Source organism: Antechinus flavipes, chromosome 6 (genome assembly GCF_016432865.1).
Source record: "Antechinus flavipes isolate AdamAnt ecotype Samford, QLD, Australia chromosome 6, AdamAnt_v2, whole genome shotgun sequence".
In the NCBI taxonomy this organism is placed as follows: Eukaryota; Metazoa; Chordata; class Mammalia; order Dasyuromorphia; family Dasyuridae; genus Antechinus; species Antechinus flavipes.
In genome coordinates this window covers 88,796,083-88,817,621 of record NC_067403.1, presented here as the reverse complement: position 1 = coordinate 88,817,621, position 21,539 = coordinate 88,796,083, and positions in this window count along the sequence as shown.

Genomic DNA, 21,539 nt, shown 5'->3' with positions numbered 1-21,539 from the left:
AGCCAAGGTGTCATGAGGAATAAAATGAGGTTGCAGAAGGATTGTAGTAAAGCCAGGGGAGCTTTCAAGTCTGCAGAAGATAATGAGCTGATTAGATTCACTATAAATTTATGTTCCAAAATCTTAACTGGTTCTGCTCTGAAGCAAGCTAATCCCTACATATCGCCATAATAGATATGCTCTCCTATTACTACAATGGCTATTCAAGACTCCTATAATATCTCTTTCCTGTTCCAACATGTTAACTGAAGACCTTGCCTCATATTTCACTGAAAAATATAAGGCCTTTCTGTAAGAACCCCTCCTCTTCCTCTCACATCATTCAAAAGTCTTTCTTCACTCTCTCCTCCTTTGCTTCTCTCTCTTGAAGACAGTATACCCAGGTCGACTCCTCTACAGTAATCCCTGACTCCATCAATCATGGTTATTTTCTTTCTTTCTCTATCCTATCTCCCTTGGTGATTTTATCGATTCCCATGGGTTTAATTATCATCCCTATGCAGAGATGACATCCAGCCACTCTTTTCCTAAATCCCAAGTTCCAATTTTGCATCACAACTGCCTATTAGACATTTCAAAACAGGTGTCAGGCAGGTGTGCCAACATTTCCAAAACAAAACTCATTATACGTCCTTCAAAACCCTCTTCTCTTCCAAATTTCTGTTAAGAGAATCATTATCATCCCAAAAACTCAGGCTTAAAACTTTGGTGTAGTCCTTGACTTTTCTCTTCTCGTGCATACATCCAATCTTGTTTCCAAGACTTGATATTTCTACCTTCATAACATCATTCTTAAATAATCCCTTCTCTCTGTTCATACAACCGCTACCCTATGTTCTCTCATCACCTGCCACCTGGACTATTGAAATAAGCTTGTTGGTAGTGTCCTGGACTTATTGTCCTCCTTACACATGGTCCTCCAGTGCCTTTTGGCTGCCTATGCCCCATGTTTACTTTTCTCATCTCCTCTGCCTGGTTTCTCCGACTTATTCCAATTCTTATCCCAAATTCCATCTCCAGCAAGAGGCTTTGCTCCCCTGCTGCAGCCACTCCGCTGAAATTAATCTCCCATTTATCCTCTATGTTATATTGTCTAGTTTGTATGTTATCACCTACTCTAAAATGAGAACTTTGTCATTTTGTCTTTCACTGTATCCCTAGTGTTTAGCACAGTGCCCAATCGAAACACAGTAGATACTTAAATGCATATTGACTGACTTATTGATTGACCAATCAATCAATTAGCTGGGGAAGCTAATTCAACCAGGAGAGTTTTTGATTCTATAGCAGAAACAGCAACTAAGAGATATAGGAGAGTATATCTATTATTGCTAGGACTCCCAGCTATTCTGAATATTAATTAGTTTTGAATAAATGCTTTCTAGATCTGTGATCTACTTGTGAAGGCCAGAAGCTCCTCATTATCTTCCCCACTGTTCCTTCTCCATCCAAGGGTGAAATGGGGAATGCACATCCCTTCTATTTCCATTCATTCTCTTCCACAAACTACTAGTATATGCAACTGTGATTTTTTCTTTCTATACTGGAAGACCAGGATTAGATCCAGAAATCAGGATACTGTGCTTTTTAGTAAAGGGTTGTCTCTTGGGCATACTCCAGAGAGAAACTAACAATGCTGTCTGTGTCTTAAATGGAGTGCCACCTAGTGAACAATTTACATGCTTGACTCAGCTAATTAAGCTCCCTTAAATGGAAAATAGTGACTATATTATTTTTCTATGGGCTTTAAGAAGACAACTCCGGAGTTAAATAATCCAAGAGAATTCCTTTGTGGAGGTCAGTAAAGCAAAAGTACTCAATATGTATGAAAGTACTTACTATACATGAAAAATCCTGAGTTAAGTCCCAGAGCTTATAGATAATAAAGAAATTCTAGGTAGTACTAGCTATCCTATGAAGTAGGATACTTTATTTTTATTGTCAAGAAAACTGAGGTTGACAAAGACTAAGTAATTTGACCAGATCAATCAATTCATAAACCACAGAACTAGAATTTGATCACGAAATATCTGACTCTAAATCCAAGATTTTTTACACTATACCACATTGTCTCCCAACTCATGCTACAATGACCAGTTTGAGCAAATGCATTTCATAACCATTATAAAAGGAATCTAATGGCAAATGTGCTCATTGATAAGGCATACCTTAGTCTGAAAAGACAATAATTAGGGAAGTTAGTATAGTTGGTTAGGTGACACTGTAGAAATAGAGCCAGACCTGGAATTAGGAAGACCTCAGTTGAAATCCAGTCTCAGACACCCACTAGCTATGTGACTCTTGCCAAGTCACTTAACACTATTTGCCTCAGTTTCCTCATCTGTAAAATAAATTGGAGAAGGACATAACAAACCACTGCAGTATCTTTGCCAAGAAAACCCCAAATGGGATCACAAAGAGTCAGACATGACTCAAATGACTGACCAACAGCAACAAATGGTTGGTAAAAAGAATGTGGAATGAGTCCCACAATTCAAGGACCTCACTGATTGCAACCATCACATTCAAAGAACAATAAATAACTACCCCTGGAAAGGTAGCAGAGGATCCCTTCCCAAGCACACCTTCTCAACTTCTGTAACTTTAAGAAAACCAAGATGCATGAGTTTGAAGAATTACTTTCTGGGTACTACATATCTTTATCATCCAATCTTTATATGAGTTCTATCAGAAATTTTTGAGTCAAACTGCTGTTCAGAGAAACTGAATTGTGGAAGAATGACAGAGCTTTCAAAGAAAACATTAATCTTTCCCAGTAATGTACTTGATCACTGGTTGACTTATAATTTCCTGTTAACAGTAACAAGATTTTGATAACAGTATTACCAGCTGCTTTTGCAATCAGTCCTCTGCATTTTGTTGAGCTAAAGTAAGTCCTTCATAACTATGCTTATGTAGAGGTTTCTCCCTTCTCACAATGCATAAAATGAAATAAAAGATGCTGAGAAATGAAAAAATGCTGGGAAAGGTTTTTGCCTATAGATTTTTCCTTTATTCTTCCAGCTGTAGTAAATATCAAAACTCAATATGTAATCTATTCAAGATTACAACACACAGCAGAATGATATATCTTAGTTATTCAATGAAAAAACTATCACTTTTCTATTGTCAGAGATTCCCTATAAAATTAAAATGCATTCTACATCACTGAACTGAAAAAGGTCACCAAGTAGAGGGATGCATTTTCCCCCCTTACTTTCTCTTTAATATGATATCACATTTTCACAGTTCTGTTCAATACATCCATTCCAGATATCCAACCCAGAATCACATAGTGAGCAGATTGGAAAGGAGGGAAACAATCTGAATTTTTTAAAGATTCTCAACCCACATTTCCAATTCCATCCTCTTCAGCTTTATAATAGTCATCTTAACTTTTCCATTGCCTTTCATTTTCTGCTTTCTGCAACCGACAGTTCCCAACTAATCAAAGGCAGGAAATAACTGGAAATTTCATGGCACAGCAGTCCTTTGCATATGAAAACTTTATTTTAGAACTTCAGATAAACACTTGAGAGTGGAGGTGAACTTTATGAAATATTCCCACTAACTATTAAGATGCACTTTACACTTTCTTTGACCTGAGCTTTCTCAGGAGCTCCTCATTCATTCTACCTGACCTTGGTCATCATTTTATTCCAGGTTATTCTGTGAACTCTTCATCTGGGTCCATTTACCACCTGCTGGAAATAAAAGCAAATGATTGACTTCACCATTGGTCACACTTCCCATCTGTTAAGGGTGCTGCTTCCTTACTTTTCTCCTCCCTTTTTAAAAGCTACTGAACCAGTTAGCTTTCTGCCTTTTGATTTGTTCCCCTGACTCAACTGGAAACATTAATGAAACCATGAAGCTCAATAATTTCAGTTCTGGAAGATGCCAGGATAAAGCAGCGAGAGAATAAAAATGTGAACAACTATCTTCCCACTGCAGAGAAGCAGAAAGAGCACAAATGAGAAAATTCTTTATTCCAATGGGATCATTCCCATAGAGGAAGACTAGTTCATAATCATCATGACAATAATTGCCACTATCACATTTCACAACATGCACAAAAGCACTACTGTTTCCCACTGCCATCATTGGGAAGTCATTTCTTCAAAACTTCCTTCTCTTCAGACAGGTCTCACAGCCACAGAAGGACATATCTACCATTGTTTCAATGGCATCAGACAAGGAAAGTGGAACCTTTCCATGTAGACAATAAGATTTAGAAGTGTCATCTAGGCAATGTTTGGCTATTTTCCTATAAAAGAAAACTACTGTTTCCATTCTGATTTCTTTGTTTCTTCCGAGTGAATCATCAAAAGACAACCACTCAAAGAATTGGAAAATGAGTAGATGCTCATTAATTGGGCAATGGTTGAACAATTGTATATGAAGGCAATGAAATATTATTATTCTATAAAAAATGATGAACAAGATGATTTTAGAAAGGCCTGGAGAAATTTACACAAACTGATGATGAATGAAACAAGCAGAACCAGGAATACAGTGTACACAATAACAGCAAGAATGTGTAATGATCTTATACACTTCGACAACGATATCGTATGAGGATGTATTCTGATGGAAGTGGATTTCTTTGACAAAGAGACCTAACTGAGTTTCAATGGATAAATGATGGACAGAAGCAGCTACACCCAAAGAAAGAACACTGGGAAACGAATGTGAACTATTTGCATTTTTGATTTTCTTCCCGAGTTATTTTTACCTTCTGAATCTAATTCTCCCTGTGCAACAAGAGAACTGTTCAGTTCTGCAAACATATATTGTATCTAGGATATACTGCAACATATCTAACATATATAGGACTGCTTGCCATCTTGGGGAGGGGGTGGAGGGAGGGAGGGGAAAAATCGAAACATAAGCGAGTACAAGGGATAATGTTGTAAAAAATTACCCAGGCATGGATTCTGTCAATATAAAGTTATTATTAAATAAAATAAAATTTAAAAAAAAAAAGAATGTGTAATGATCAACTATGATAGACGTGGTTCTTTTCAGCAAGTTTGGTGATCTAAGATCCCAATAAATTTTGGATAGAAAATGTCATGTGTATCCAGAGAGAATGTATGGAAAGTGAATGTAAATCAACATAAGTCATGTTCATTTTTTTTCTTTTTCTTCTGTTTTTTTTTCCTCTCCTGGTTTTTCCCTTTTGTTCTGATAGTTCTCTCCCAACATAATACAAAAAGGAATGTTGTATTAAAAATTAATGTACATGTTTAACCAGAAAAAAATAAAAAATGAGAGGAGAAAGACAGACAGAGAGGAGAGAGAGAAAGAGAGAGAGAAAGAGAGAGAGAGAGAGAGAGAGAGAGAGAGAGAGAGAGAGAGAGAACGAATACGCTACTGTTCCATTCTAAGATTGCTGGTTCAAAATCTCAATGATATTAGCCCTAATAATCTCTCTTCCTTACACCTAGACAACAATTCAGTGAGGACATATGAAAAGTTTGAAATGTTTGCTGATAGTTTGCTGGCACTAAAATGCATTAAAATTTAATAAATGGAGGGTTTTGTCAATTAGTCACATACCTAATAAAGTTGATAAAACACAAGTATTTGGTTTGTATAATAAGACAAAGCAAATAGATGTTTTATAGGGGAAAAAATCTCAATCATAATTTGAGATGTATGTAGTAGAGGCTTATGGTTATAATGGATAGTAAACAGTAAACTCATGAAATATATTCCCCCATCTTTCTAGGTAACACTACTATGCCAAAGCAGTGTAATCCATGTCACAGAGCAACAGAGACAACAGCAAAATAATTGAAGACCATGTAAGGTAAAACACAGTGGGGCCCCTATATGGCAAGACTCTCATAGTGGTAAAGACAGGAACCCTGAAACATACACAATTGAGCCATAGTAATAACACTATTTGTAATAGCACTCTGGCTTGTGATGAAACTGTTCCTAAGAATCTAAGAAATAAATAGGGGAGCAAAAAGATCACAGATTGCTCCAATTCAGAAATGTTATAAAGATCCACTTTCTCTGGAAGTGAGTAAAGTAAAGCTCAGTGAGTAAAGCAGGACTTTCTTCATCAGGAAGTTCTTGTCTTCATCAGGTACCAGTTACCAGATGTCCAATAACATCTACTATAGATGTATCTGATGTCTGTCATTAATATTATTATCATTATCATTATTCCATCACCAATGAAAATGGGCACTTAAAATTTCTTCCTCAGAATAGCCTCCAGTTATGACAGAATTACAATCAGTAGATATTTATGACTACACAGCTACAATATAAGGCAGTTAGAATACTGCCTAGATATTATGTGAGACAGTAGGAATCTTACAATAAAGGAAGTCAGGCAAATATATAACAAGGTCACCTTGAACTTATGCAATTGAGTGCCACTGAACACGTTTATTATTATTATTATTATTATTTATTATTACTTACTATTACTTGAACAGTGCCTTTTGGAGTCCCTCCTTGTTCTTAAAAGAGAGTCACTCAATAAAGTCTACTATGTGAAAAATAATAATAATGATGGATATTTTTGTAAAAATTTAAATTGTCCTAAAATGGAAAAGTCTTCCCTGTAAAGTTATGACTTTGCTCATCATTTTGAATGTTCAAGAGAAGCCTGATTGACTGCGTATGAGGAAAATGTGCAAAAGAAATCCCAGACTGGATGACAACTAAAGTGCTTTCCAATGCTGACTGTATATTGCAAATGATTAAGCCTATCAAATTGGCTGTGCTGAATATTACCTGTTGAGTTCAACTTTGTTCATTCAAAACATGACGTTTTCACACAGCAAGAATATAAGGAGATTTTTTAAAACAGAAATGTTGCTGAGCACCTGCTGATTTGGAGAGAAAAAAATATTGTCTCTTGCTAGAAAAACTATATGTGTTGAGTCTAATGATGATGTTGATGTCAGTGAAGACAGAGACATTATCCCTCTGAAGGGACTTTTCTTGCTGACCATAAAATAACATCAAATTTCCAAGCTGGAAAGACTTGAGAGATTATTAGTCCAATGCTCTTACTTTAAGAATGAAAAAACCAGGACAAGAAGGTAAACTGAACTCCTCATCATTATTTAGTGGCAAATCTGGGCCCAGAAATAAGTAAGTAAAAAAGATAATGTTACTATCCATTCAATTTCTTTACTAAATATGCAAATTATTTAAATCTTTATAGCTTTCCTGATGATTAGATTGAATGATTTCATCAAAATGCCATTCATAGAACCAGTTCTATTTCAGAGCCATTTAAATATTTAAAATAATACATTTTGACCCAGAGAGGCAGCATACTAATTTACATCGGAAAGCTAATCATTCTGGTTCTCAGTAGATCAATGGCATGCAGAAGTTTCAAAGAGTCATATTATATGGGCATAGAGATCTGTTTCAACACCTTCCTTTTTTTATCAGTAAACTGAGGCCCAGAAATAATAAAATATTCCATGATAGGAATAGTAATTGTCACACAAATTTGAATCTGAAATGAAATGAATTAGCATTCTTTCAGGCCTCAAATGAACACCAATATATATAAATTCAGTTTTTTAAGTGCCTTTTCTCCCTCACTGAATGGCAGTATTAACCTCCATATAGGTTTTTCTTATTGTAACTTGAAATAACCAATGAGACACAATGAAATCTAATTCCTTGGGAATTCTCTTAGGCTGTTCATTTAGCCTAATTATGGCAAACTAAGCCATTATATGTACAGTAATGTTATTACAGGATCCCTCTAATTGTCTGCCCCTCCTCCTACCCACTGTGTAGAAAGAGCAGAACATTTGTTCAGAGAAGAAATATATATATAATTGAAAATACTGCAACAAGGTGACATTAAGAGAAGCCATGTTCAAGGACATGTCTACAGCAGGTTTTCCCTTGCTGGCTCTAACCACTGGCTCTGCTCATCTTCTCTCAAAGGATAATCTTGCTATGGTGAGATGCAGTTAAAGATAACTTCCAGTAATAATACTGGCAAGATCCAGAAAAGTCCTAGTCCTAGGAGCATGTGTCTTCTCTGTAAACCAGAGAAGAGAAACCTAGATTCTGGTTCAGAATATTTTAATCTTCATTGAACAAACAGTCCTACTGGATGTGTTAGTTGAATATCAGATAGAGGTACTTCCAGGGGTCATTAAAAAAAAACTGAAGCAGACATTTCTCAAAACTCCTGGGAACAGTTAATATACTATTTGGAAAGATCTTAGAGAAGCAGAAGATCAGAGTATGGGGGAGGTAGGTATTTTTTATGTATCATTCTTGTTTAATTCTATGGCAGTAGTTGAATATTAATATGAAGTATTCAAACTTGTCAGCTCACAATGTTGAAAGCCCCTTGGATCTTGCTGAGGTCAGATGATTAGGGCTCCATGAAATGTAGTAGATACAGGGAAGAGACAGGGTTTGTTAAAGGTAGAGGCTCAAGTATTTGTGCTGAATGAGTAAATCAGGGGCAACCCACATGTCAAGACAGCTTGGCAAAACTTGGTAAAGAGAGTCAGAGCTAAGGGACAGAAAGCTGTCCATTTTCTCAGGACAATTTTCAGCTCTCTATATTTTATCCCTCAACTCAGCAGCATCGGTGTATAAGATGAAATCATAAGACTCACCTGTTCCTGATTCTGTCTAGGATCAAGACAGCAACTATCACTGCCATCTGGTGGTTATATTATTTAATCTTGAGCTATCATCTCCTGAATTAGGCTTTTCCTGGACATGAGCTTCCACCTGAATAGCAATCAAAGAATGATTATCTACTACATGATGTTCAGATTCAATTTAGAAAGAAAAATGTGCTTCTAACTTAAAGATCTTAGAGCCTATAGTATTTATTTTATGAAAGAAAAATATGATTCCCAAATTCAAAAGTCTAGTATTATAGTTTATAATATAACTTGAAGCAGTCTATAATTTAATTTGGAATTGCTTATTGACCTATTGAGATCCCTATCAAAAAAAACATATTAGTAATCTCTGCCAGCTCTCTTATGGAAGAATCCTGCAGGACAGTAAGGAAAGGGTGGAAATTACTACCAAACTTTTCCCTTCATTTGGAATCGATTTCCAGGATGGCAAGAGACAAGATAACTTTTCCTTTACAACACTTGAGCTGAGGCACCACCATTAGTCTGTTCAAAGAGAAAAGGGCTGGTATGGATAAAGGCAACTATTCCTCAGATAAAATCTTTCCCACACATCATAAAATACCATTTCATGTAGGATATGGATTCAAAAATGGGAAGGAGGGGAATGACAGAAGGGAAAAGAAAAGAACTTATACTCGCCATTTACCATAAAGAAAACTAGCCTGATTTGGAAAACAGATCATCTTAGTTGAAAGCACAGAATAAAATGTTGCTGAATTTAGTCTTTAATCGATTAGTGAAACTAAGTGGAAGTATGGAGAGAAAAGAAGAAGAAAAGCAGAGAAAGTTTTGAAATAGAAGGTTAAACACAGTAGGGATAGTATCATAAGGCATTAAAATATTGGGAAATAGGAAAAAACAAGATTTGAAGTCAGGGAACTTAGTTTTATATCCCAATTCTGTATATACCCTCCTAGATTCAATTTCTTCATATGAAAAAGGGGCATGGTAATCTTTATAAAATTCTTGCAAGAAAATAACTTCTTTTACATTTAAAATATTATATAAATTTGAACATCATGACTGATATCATGCAGAAGGTAAGATCTTCAAATTCAGATGGCATTAACTGCTTCACCATTTTTTGTCCATTCATTAACTGGCATTGATTCTAGAGCAAAATGTTGGGGCTTTGATTTTATAATATCAAGTCTATATTTTATCCTACCCTTTGCCTCAAATAATTTTGGGAAAAAATAAATATTATATTCTAGTATTTAAGACTCCTTTGAACTTATACTATTAAAATTAAGCAAGCTGACTTTAAGATCTGGTTTTTTCCCAAAAACTACTTACAATTTTTTACTTGTAAGGAAGAACTTTAACAAAAAACAATCAGTCAATCATAACCAGCAATATTAATGCTTGGGAAAAGCATGAGAATATATGTTCCTGGAGGAAGAAGCATGAAAAGTATCCTCAAATCAACTTAAGAAAATATCTGCTGGTGTTTCCACTGGGCTTATATCCCAAAGAAATCTTAAAGAAAGGAAAGAGGACCTGTATGTGCATGAATGTTTGTGGCAGTCCTCTTTGTAGTGGCCAGAAACTGGAAACTGAATAGCTGCCCATTAATTGGAGAATGGCTGAATAAATTGTGGTATATGAATAATATGGAATATTATTGTTCAGTAAAAATGAGCATTAGGATGATTTCAGAAAAGCCTGAAGAGACTTACATGAACTGATGCTGAGTGAAATGAGCAGAACCAGGAGATCATTATATACTTCAACAACAATACTATATGATGATCAATTCTGATGGATGTGGCTCTCTTCAACAATAAGATGAACCAAATCAGTTCCAATAGAGCACTAATGAATTGAACCAGCTACACCCAGTGAAAGAACTCTGGAGATGACTATGAACCATTATTCCCAATCCCTCTACCTTTGTCCGCCTGCATTTTTGATTTCCTTCACAGGCTAATAATATACACTATTTTTGTACAGCAAAATAATTGTTAGGACATGCATGCTTATATTGTATTTAATTTATACTTTAACATACTTAACATGTATTGGTCAACCTGCCATCTGGGGGAAGGGTGGGGGGAAGGAGGGGAAAAGTTGAAACAAAAGGTTTGGCAATTGTCAATGCTATAAAATTACTCATGCATATAACTTGTAAATAAAAAGCTATAATAAAAAAATTAAAATTAAAAAAAAAGAAAATATCTGCTAATTGAGGTAAGAAACTCAAAGAGAGAGCTCAAACTTGGCATAGAAGAATTCTTGGCCAGAGAAACTCAAGGATATGACTGTATTGAATAAGACAGAAAGATCTAGGACATTGGAAAATAATACATACCACATACAACAAATTTCTTATGAGTCCTCTAATTAAGAAAAAACCATCATGAAGAAAAAGCAATGGCCAGAACCTCATGGTCAAGTATCAGTTACAGTCCAAAGTAAAGAAAACTTCCTTGAGGAACAGGGAGAAGAGAATTTTTACTTCACCAGCTTTACTGAAAATAATAGTCAAAATGTAAAAATCAATAAAAGGTCAAAATATGGAAATTCAAGTGATTGAGAATTTCATTATCCAAAGCAATCCATCCCATATCAAGTTCTGATGTATCAAATTTTAGATCTGTAACCAGAAGATAAAAATAACAATAGCATCTTTGTTATATAAGAACAATTGTTCCCTAGCCCTGTGATAAATGGGAATTAATAAAATACAAGTTGATTATAGAAGGAAAAGGTATCAAAATGGTACTGGATATCCCATATCATTCCTTATATTATTTCTTTTACTTTATTCATCTCCTAAATATTACTGAATTCAAAGTGTTTCTTTTCAAACAGAGAATTCATATTGATAGACAAACACAACTGACTAGAACATATTATTTAAAACTCTATGTTAGGGAACTGAGTCAAATTTATATAAAAAAGAGTTATGCCCCAATTGAAAAATGATCAAAAGATATGATCTGTGCCCAAAGGGTTATAAATTCATTCTTATCCTTTGACTCAACAACACTACTACTAGGTATGAATACTAAAAGAAATCTGAAAAAAATGGAAAATGGCTTATATGTACAAAAAATATTCATAGCAGCTCTCAGGGAAAAAAAATAAGAGAAATTGAGGGGATGCCCTCAATTGGGGAGTGGCTTAATAAACTGCGGTGTGTGTTTATAATGGAATATTATTGTTATGTGGGAAAAGATTAGCAGAATGTTCTCAGAAAAGTTCTCCATGAACTCAAGCAAAGTAAAATGTACTACGTACAAAGTAATAGCAATGTTCTAAGGCTGAGCAGCGACAATGACTTTGCTATTCTCAGTAGTACAATCATCCTCGACTACTCTGAAGGACTTAAAATGAAAAATCCAATCTGTACCCAGAGAAAAGCTTTCTCTCTTTCTTTTTAACTTAATTTTTCTTGAAGGTTATTTTCATTAGAATGGAAAATCTGTTTTCTTTCACAACTTGCCTTTATGGAAATGTTTAGTATAACTTCACATTTGGTTTCTTAATTATAGGGGGGAATAAGCGAGAGAACTGGAACCCTAAAATTTTAAAAACAAATGTAAAAAATTTGTTTTGAATGTAACTAGGGGAAAATATTAATTAAAACTAATAACTCCTCTATGTGACTGAAATCTAAGATGAAATTGACCTGCTGGTCCGTGCTCTAACAGCCAAGGCATCCTCAGATACAGCTTCATTTGTTAACAAGAACAAGATATCTGAGTTAAATCATAAGCCTCTATAGGACATACCTTGCCAATTCAATCCTTTTAATGGTGGCAAACCTTACAGTATTTCCTAGAGTTTTTGTGGTCTGTAGTTAGAAACTTGATAAATTGGATAATGTACCCTTGAAAGTGAATTTTATAGAAAGATTCACAGAAGCCTTGCAGAGTTATATTCCTGCTATAAAAACCATACCAAACAAATCCTTATAACACAAACCATCAGGAACATCTACTATCCCCTCCCCAACCTGTATTAAATAGTCTCTTCAGGAAGATTGTTTAAAAAATATTTCTTCATTTTTGCCTTATTTGTCTATTAACAAATATTTATTTTCTTGGCTTCTCCTCTATCTCTTTCTCCTTTTCCTCTATTTAAGAGGGGGAAAAAAGAAAACAAAATATTTTTAACATATATTCATAGTCAAAGAAAATGAATTTTCATATCACTCAAGTCCATAAGAATGCATATCTCAGCCTACATCTTAAATCTACCACTTCTGCATGAAATTTATTCTGATCCTCTCCCTACATCTTGCCTCCAAAATCTATTTTGTATTCATTCTGTATATATTATTTAAATATGTATGTTTGTGTCATCTTCCTCTTTAGAATGGAAGCTCTTTAGAGACAGGGATTGTTTCACATTTACCTTTGTTTTTCTATCCCTTGGGAACTAATGGCTGGCATATAATAAACTCTGAATGTTTATCATTTGGCTGGCTCTCAAATACTGTTGGTTTTCTTTGACTATAAGCCTGATTCTTGGGAGGCATGTTGGCTCTATCACTGCACAATAGCAAAAAATCAAATTCTCAAAAGATCATTTATGACAGAGTAACTTGAGGACTATGTAAGAGTAAATTTATCTCCTGCTGGTGAGCAAATACCAGAAGGCATTTCATTCACTTTAGTTTACTGTAGGATCAGATTCAATATTGATTATTGAAACATGACTTTTAACACATCTGAGTAGAGGCTTTTACTGTAACCATGGCAACCTCCTTCTTCCAGCTGTGTCACACCTGTTTCTGATCATGAAAAGAAAGTTTGGGACTAGTTAAATAAATACACATATCTACAGACATTTTAGTTCCAAGTTATATCCCAGTGGAGGAATTTAACTCAGAAAATAGGATACATTTATTAACCAGTTTCTCTTCATCTTAAATCTATTTCTGACTACAATGTTTCACTTCCTCTATTGGATAAAAACCTGTATTAGATATTCTCTTCCAGGAAAATGTTTTTTAAATGATTTTTTCATTTTACTTTATTTTTAAATTAATAAGTATTTATTTTCTTGACCTTTCACCCATCACCTATATCAGCAGATGGGTAGCACAGATCATCGCCAATTTTCTGGAATAAAAGTTGGTCATTGCATTAATCAGATCTTAAACCTTTTAAAACTGTTTGCCTAATTTTCATGTTTCAAATGGAAGAAAGTGAATCTTGGAATATTTTTTATTCCCCAATCATGTTTATATGATTCAGTGGTTAAAATGCTGGCCTGAAGTCAGGAAGACTCATCTCCCTAAATTCAAATCTGGCCTCAGACACTTCCTAACTGCATGCCTAACTGCATGACCCTGAGCAAGTCACTTTACCCTGTTTGTCTCAGTTTTCCATCTATAAAATAATCTAGAAAAGGAAACGGCAAAATTCTCCAGTATTTTTGCCCCCCCCAAAAAAAATAGGGTCGTAAAGGGTCAGAAATACTGAAAAACAACTGAACAACATGTGTAGTGAAAATAAGTAATTATTGTCCTAGTACTTAGACAATCTGTCCTAAAAATCTTAGTGTATTTTTAACGTTATAAGCCTAAAATTTTGCTAATACTTTTGGGATATCTTGTACCCTAGTGTTTTAAAATCTGCAAAGAAGTTGACATATATTATCACAATCATATGAATTAAAAACAATAGTTTCTGTACTGTAATACTCATTTTATATCTAAGACAAATGAAGCTCAGAGAGATGGACTTGCCACTTGTCAGAAGACAAATATTGGGGAATAGGGATTGGAACTCAGTTCTTCATAAATCCAAGTTCAGCACTCTCTTCTAAGAGGTAGAACTTATTATAGGGTGGAAGTTACTTCTTTTCTCAGTGTCTTCATCTATAGAATGGAGAGGTTTAGATTCATAAATGACACTATAGAACAACATTCTCTGAATTTGTAGTCATTCTAGATTAATGGTCTTTTACCTTTTCTTTGTGACTTATCAGAGTCTACGTTATTCCTTTATATGACTGCACCCATCACCGACCAGGATCCTCTTCTACATTCCTAAGTAATTTCAGGCTCTCATTTATAGTCTCCTCTCCATCATGTCTTCGGTAATTTTAACACCCACTCTGACCACCTGTTCAACTTCTCAATATCTCTTACCCTCTTTGCCCTCCATTTACACATTAGCCCAAGTATAAGCTTGGCCAAACTATAGAACATCTCATTATAGTGTATTGCTTTGCTTCTGAATCTTTTGTGTTCCTCTATAATGACCACAGTTTTCTTACATGCCTTTTCTCCCTCCTATCACTCAAGTGAATCTGATTTCTTTAGATCAGGAACAATAATCACTCAAATTGTTCCCAGATCACCATGTCTACTTTCTCCTTGGCCACTTCATACTCCCTAACAATCTCGACTCCAACATCAACCTTTTTAATATCGCACTTAACACTAAACACAGAATCTTTTTCCTCTCATTGTGGAGCACAACCACAGAAGAATTCCAATCTTTCATCCTAGCACAATTACCATCTGTTGATGTTCTCTGTAATTTCAAATGCCACATCTTCTATAAAACCCTTTTTGATACAACCAAGATGAAATTGTCCATCTTCAAACCTTACATTGTAATTTACTTTGAGCATCGTCAATTTTTTCAATAGATATCCCAGAGCATCAGTGATTTCAGAGAGAAAAATTCTTTCCCATAATATTACATATTAGTATGACTATTGTCAGTAGTTAAGAATAAAAAAAAAGTGATTCTTTGCTGACCAAACTTCTGGCAATGAACTTTTTTTAAATATAATTATCTAGGTTAATATTTTGATAGCTGATATTCAGTCCATTCTTATATCCATAATTGAAGCCTTTTCAGCTTAGAAGCAAGCTTTTCTGGCATAGTCATCAAGAAACCAAGGTCATGTTCTGGCCATGATGAGAAAGTAGAATTTAACTCTGTGTGCCATAAATACCTATTAGTTTGTAACATCCATGGAAGCAAGGATCATTTCTTTTATGTTTTGTCCCTCAATCTCAAGCACAGGCCTTTTCAGATAGTAAATGATTAATATATGTCAGGTGGGTAGAATTCAACTGCTCCCAGGCATTTATTTTTGTATGATTATCTTCTCATCACTCAGCATCAGCATAAACATCTCTCAAATTCAATTACATTTTTATTACTCTGGCCACTCCATAAATGAACTGAGGTGTGGAGAGGAAGTAATTTTGGCAAAATTCCCAACATCACTTCTCTTTACCCAATTTCTCATGCTTCCATCAAAAATGAAGAAATACCCCCTTTTTTTAGTTCTGACTCCTAGAATGCTCAAAAATGAAATTCTGAAGATACAAACTGAAATAGTTTCAATAAAGAAAAAAAATAGATAGAGATGTCAAAAGAGACTGATGTGGAAGTACAGGAAATTCATTTACCAACTTAAAAAGTTTAGAGGCATCTTCTCAGTTTCCAATTCTTTGTCATCACAAAAAGAGTTGCTGCAAATATTTTTGTACATATTGATTTTCTCTCTCTTTCTTTGATCTGTTTAAGGTATAAACTTAGTAATATATGGCTCAAAGGGAATACACAGTTTAATAGTTTTGGAGGTATAGTTCCAAATTGCTTTCTAATCTGATGGATTTAAAGTGGTACCTGGGTTATTTTAATTTGTATTGCTCTGAATATTAGTGATTTCAAGCATTTTTCATATGGTTATTGATAGCTTTGATTTCTTACTCTGAAAAATGCTTATTTATATCTTTTGACTCCATTCCCTAAATAGCTTAGAAATGAGGCCTTTATTAGAGAAACTTGCTGCAAAGATTTTTAACCCAGTTTTCTTCTTTTCTTCTCATTTAAACTGAACTTGTTTTGTTTTTACAAAACCTTTTAAATTTTTATATAATCAAAATTTTCAATTTCACCTCCTATGAACATCTCTATCTCCTATTTGGTCATGAACTATTTTCCTACCCATAGATCTTTCAGATAATTTCTTCCATGATTCATTGATTTGTTTATGATGTCACCTCTTTCTCTGTCAGTGATATTTGAAAGATCATGGAAAATGGGACATTATGTGTATCCTATTACTTTTTTCTTATAGGATGATACCCAGTTCTATAGCTGGTAAATTTTTTCTGGACTCTGACTTTAGTTTTAAATACATATTATTCCTTCCAGGTTTATATCAACCAAAAGTTTTATAAATATACAAGTTATATCTTTATTCAAGTCATTAACAAAATATATTAAATAGTAGAGATAAAATAGATCCCAGAGCCACTGCACTATATATTGCCCTCTCAGTTGGCATCAACCTTTTAGTTATCCTTTAAATAGTAAAACAACTATTATACAATAATCTGTTATTATATGTTATATTGTTATGTATAATATTACATATCTCTATATATCTACATTTAGATATGTAAATAAAATCTTAGGCTACAGGAAAGACATGAGCTTCAAGACTGTGAGGTGATGGTGCTTTTGTACTACTATAAATTGAATAACATCGGCAATATTGTGTTTATTTTTCTGTAACACATTTTAGAAATGTCATTGAAAAGCCAGAGATCAGTATAAGACAGAAACTATAATACTAGAGAGTTTTCAGGTCATTTTATATGAAGGAACTAGGCATATTTAGCTTGGAGAAGAGATGTGAATTTATGTATTTGAAAGACTCATGTGGAAGAGAGATTAAGCTTGTTCCATTCAGGCCTAAAGTATGTAATTGAGTGAAGAGTGAAAGTTGCCAAGAGAAAAATTGAGAATTTATACTGGAAAAATATTTCTACTAATTACAGTTATCCAAAAGTGAAAGGGGCTGCCTTAAAAGGTATTTGGTTCTTCCCCTATCACCATCATCTCCAACAACAGTAAAAAGTTGAATAATATCTTGACAGGTATATCATAGTCATGAGAACCATCTTTGGAAAATCCTGGGGCACTGGGAAATTAAGTGATTCAAAAATCTTTCTAAGAGGTGCAATCTGAACTTTTGAGGTTAACTCTCTATCTGATATATGATACTACCTGTCACCTAGGTGCTTTGCAAATAGTAAGTATCCAATTTATATTTTCTGAACTGAACTGTTTCCTCTTGTTCTGTTGATTTCTTTATGCATCATAAGCTACAAGTACATTTGGGAAAGTCATTACTTTGCATATTTTTACTTGATTTTGAAAAATGCCTGGGTCTACCTTTAATTGAGTTGTTTGGAAGCAATTTATTTTACACATGAAATTACAATTTTTCACTGCTATAAGAATAGGCACTGCAACTTTAAAGCTGAATGATCCAAAATTAGTTCAGAAATGTCAAACAGTAATAATAAATATTAAGTGCTATATAATAAAGAAACTACTTGACCTACACACTAGTATATAACACTCTCATAGTGTTGAGTACCTCAATTAAATTTATTTAAATCACTTATCTATGTGCTTATCATACAAAGAGAAAATTCTGAGCAAAAAAATTAATAATAGTAGTAGCTGATAATAATAATAATGTTAACCAGCATGGTATAGTGGCTAAAGAGTTGGATTTACAGATGTTAGTTGTACTTTTGTTCTCAAAGACCAAAATGACATCACTATACTGGGGTCAAAATACAGTGAGTCTGACTCTGGCTAATCAAATTAATTCAAGCTCAGAAATTCAATCACCTGTCAGGCACAAATACTCCATATTTATCAGATCAACAAACATTATGTACAATCCTATATTCTGCTTCCAGTATTTCTCCTGGAGTCCTTTGGCAACAAACACCATATCAATCACTCCTTGGCTTTTTCTGAAGCCACACTAGCTCTTGGGTAGATTATCATCTTCCAAGTAAAGAATCATTCTGAAAAGAAATACTATGGCAAGAATTCTAAGAGAGGGGGCAGCTAGGTGGGGCAGTGGATAGAACACCAGCCCTGAAGTCAGGAGGATCTGAGTTCAAATCTGGTCTCAGATACTTAAATCTTCTTAGTTGTGTGACCCTGGGCAAGTCACTCAACCCCAATTACCTCAGGAAAAAAAAAAAAGAAAGAAATCTAAGAGAGAAATGTCCCAAGCCTACCAGGATTGTCACAGGACAACCTATTTCCTTTTCCTTTATAAAAATAGACAATTAAATCTTGGGGTATAACCTTCTCTTTCTAAATAACAGGGAAGATTTCAGTCACCTTTTTTATGAGCAGTAGATTCCCTGTCTTCTTCATTTCTGCTCATACAGAATTAGCACCAGACATTTTGCCACATGAGAGGAGCCTAATGGCATTCAAAACATCTTCTTCAGTTGGAAGTTCAACTAGGGAGGATCTGACTTCAACCTGAAGTATATATTCAATGACTTCAGGATTGATTGATGATGATCTGTTGAGAGCTCTATGGAAGTGTTCAATCCATTTCTCCAGGATCATGACTTAATCACTAATCAATGTGGTTCATCAGCATTGAGTAGTTGAGATGTACCATATTTCTTCAGCCCATAACTTTGGATTGTTACTATATGTGTAAGACTGAATTTCATATGCCTTCTTATTGAGCCAAGAATGCTACATCTAAGTTTCACTTGCCCATTGCACAGTTAAATGCTGTTTTCTCAGGGACAGACAAACTATCCTACTGGTAAACTTGTAGTTTCTTAGCTTAATATTGTAGTCAGCATGAGAAATACACTGAATAAAAAGATTTTTTTTAAAAAGAAGATTTTTTTTTTAATCACATTAGCCAACATACATATTCTGTCAGGTCACCTAAACTAGGTGTACTTCTGGTACCCTCATGCATATGAATATAATTCTTCTGATATTATATATGACAAAATACATACATATACATACAAACATACCTTATATTTCCCTGTTTATGCTACCTATTTTGAACTTTTTTTAATCACAATATTGTGGAGGTGATCCTAGTCTCTCAAAAGCTACATTAGTACTTCCAGCTTGTAGCTTATAGTTTAGTCAATCAGGAAGTTTTCAATTATGGACATAGCAATGGATTAGATGTTTATTATCTAAGTGTGACCCTATTCTCTCAAAAGCTAAATTAGTAGGTTGTAATTTATATGTTATATTCTAGTCAATCAGAAAGTCTTCAATTATGGACACAGCAATGGATTAGATATTTATTATCCAAGTAAGAGCATAGCTAAAATTGAAGAGATACATTATAGGGTCATAGATTTTAGTAGTAAATGTCCTTTTGAGGACATTAGGTCCATTTACTTCATTTTACACATGAAGAAACTGAGATTGAGGTTGTTGCCTAAAATCACACAAAATAACATCATGATTTGGATCCAGGTCCTGTTATTTTCTATATAATGATCTTTCTCAGAATACCAGGTGATTTTTTTTTCAGATGCAAAAGGGCATAAGGAAAAGTATCTCTTCATACCAAAGTATAGAGACTGATTTCTGTAGAAGAGGAAAAATCTCACACTAGTGAAATGATATGTTCTTCATATGATAATACATTATGGTTATGAAAGAATAGCTGACATTTAACCATATAGATTGTAAACTGCTAGAGGGAAGAAACAATGTATATGCAATTATCTCTCTCATATCATGAAGGTTGGCTTCATGATGCTCCTGAAATCTGGAAAACCCATGTAAAATTATTTGGTCCTACCTTCACATCAGAGAAGTTTGAATTATTGTTATTAAAAGATAAAATATGGTGATATTATACAATACTATGCACATATTTTATGCATTTCTAAGTTTCTAAACTTTTTCCATGTCCTCTGAAAGCTTTCACATCTCATTTGCAACTTCCCCAAAACTCCCCAAAAATTCCCATTTAATTTCTTATGCTAATCCACAATACATCAAAACCATGATGGGAAAAGTCATGAAGTGGAAAGGATAATTATATTAACTAAATTTTTGTATGTCCCTCAATAGTCAATAAAATATTTTGTATATAGTAGGGAAACTTATAAACGTTTTGGGCTAGATAAGCTTTAGATTTCTTTCTGTCTGTGTTTCTTAGCATCTGATCAATTAGGAAGAAAGGAAATAAAAAAAAACACACCAATATACTAAGGATCTGCCATTTCTGTATATATCTGTATGTAGCTTAGAAAAGTCTTAGAGAAGTGTCTGAAAATCAAAGATGCTAAAATAAGTTCACTAAAAGGTCATCCAGCTAGTAAGCATCAGACATCAAATTCAAATCAACTAAATACTGTATCCTAACTCTTATATCACCCCTAATCCTAACTCCTAATTCCCACATATGGATATTATAATGTATGTGATTTAATGTTTGTGATTTAAAGAGTGGTCAGTGGTTAGAAATGACTCATTTCTTAATGTGCATTTTGAGAAGACTTTGTCCTGGTTAATTCTGTCACCTCCTGCAAATTTTCAACCAGTTTTAATATGAATTATAGAACCAGAACCTTGGGATCATTGGAACATGATACTGGCTATCCAGGCAGTTTGGAGCTCTGAATTTAAAAATCAACCCCAAGCACATCCTAGCATGAAAAGGATGACTTCTGCCTTGCTTCAAGACTTTTATTACTCTGCCTTTTCTTTAGAATTCAAAAATTTATGTGTGCCTATAGATGGGCAAGTCACTTAACCCCTGTTGCCTCAGCAAAAAAAAAAAAATCAACTTTTTTTTTTAATCACATTTATTGAATGCCTACTCTGCACAAGGCATTCTGTTAGAAACTAAGTTTTTAGCTTAGCAGCCAAGAGGTACACCAAATATATGTGTGTTTTGGCTTAATTAGAATAGGAGAAAAATATACATTAAAAATTACAACTAATAATGACAGATGATATTTACATAGCATATTATTTATCTTTCCCCCAAAAAATTAATAAATCCTCACTTCTCTTTTCAATTTTCCTATTTGGGAAGTAGAGGGAGTGGCAGCTAAGTGTTGTAGTA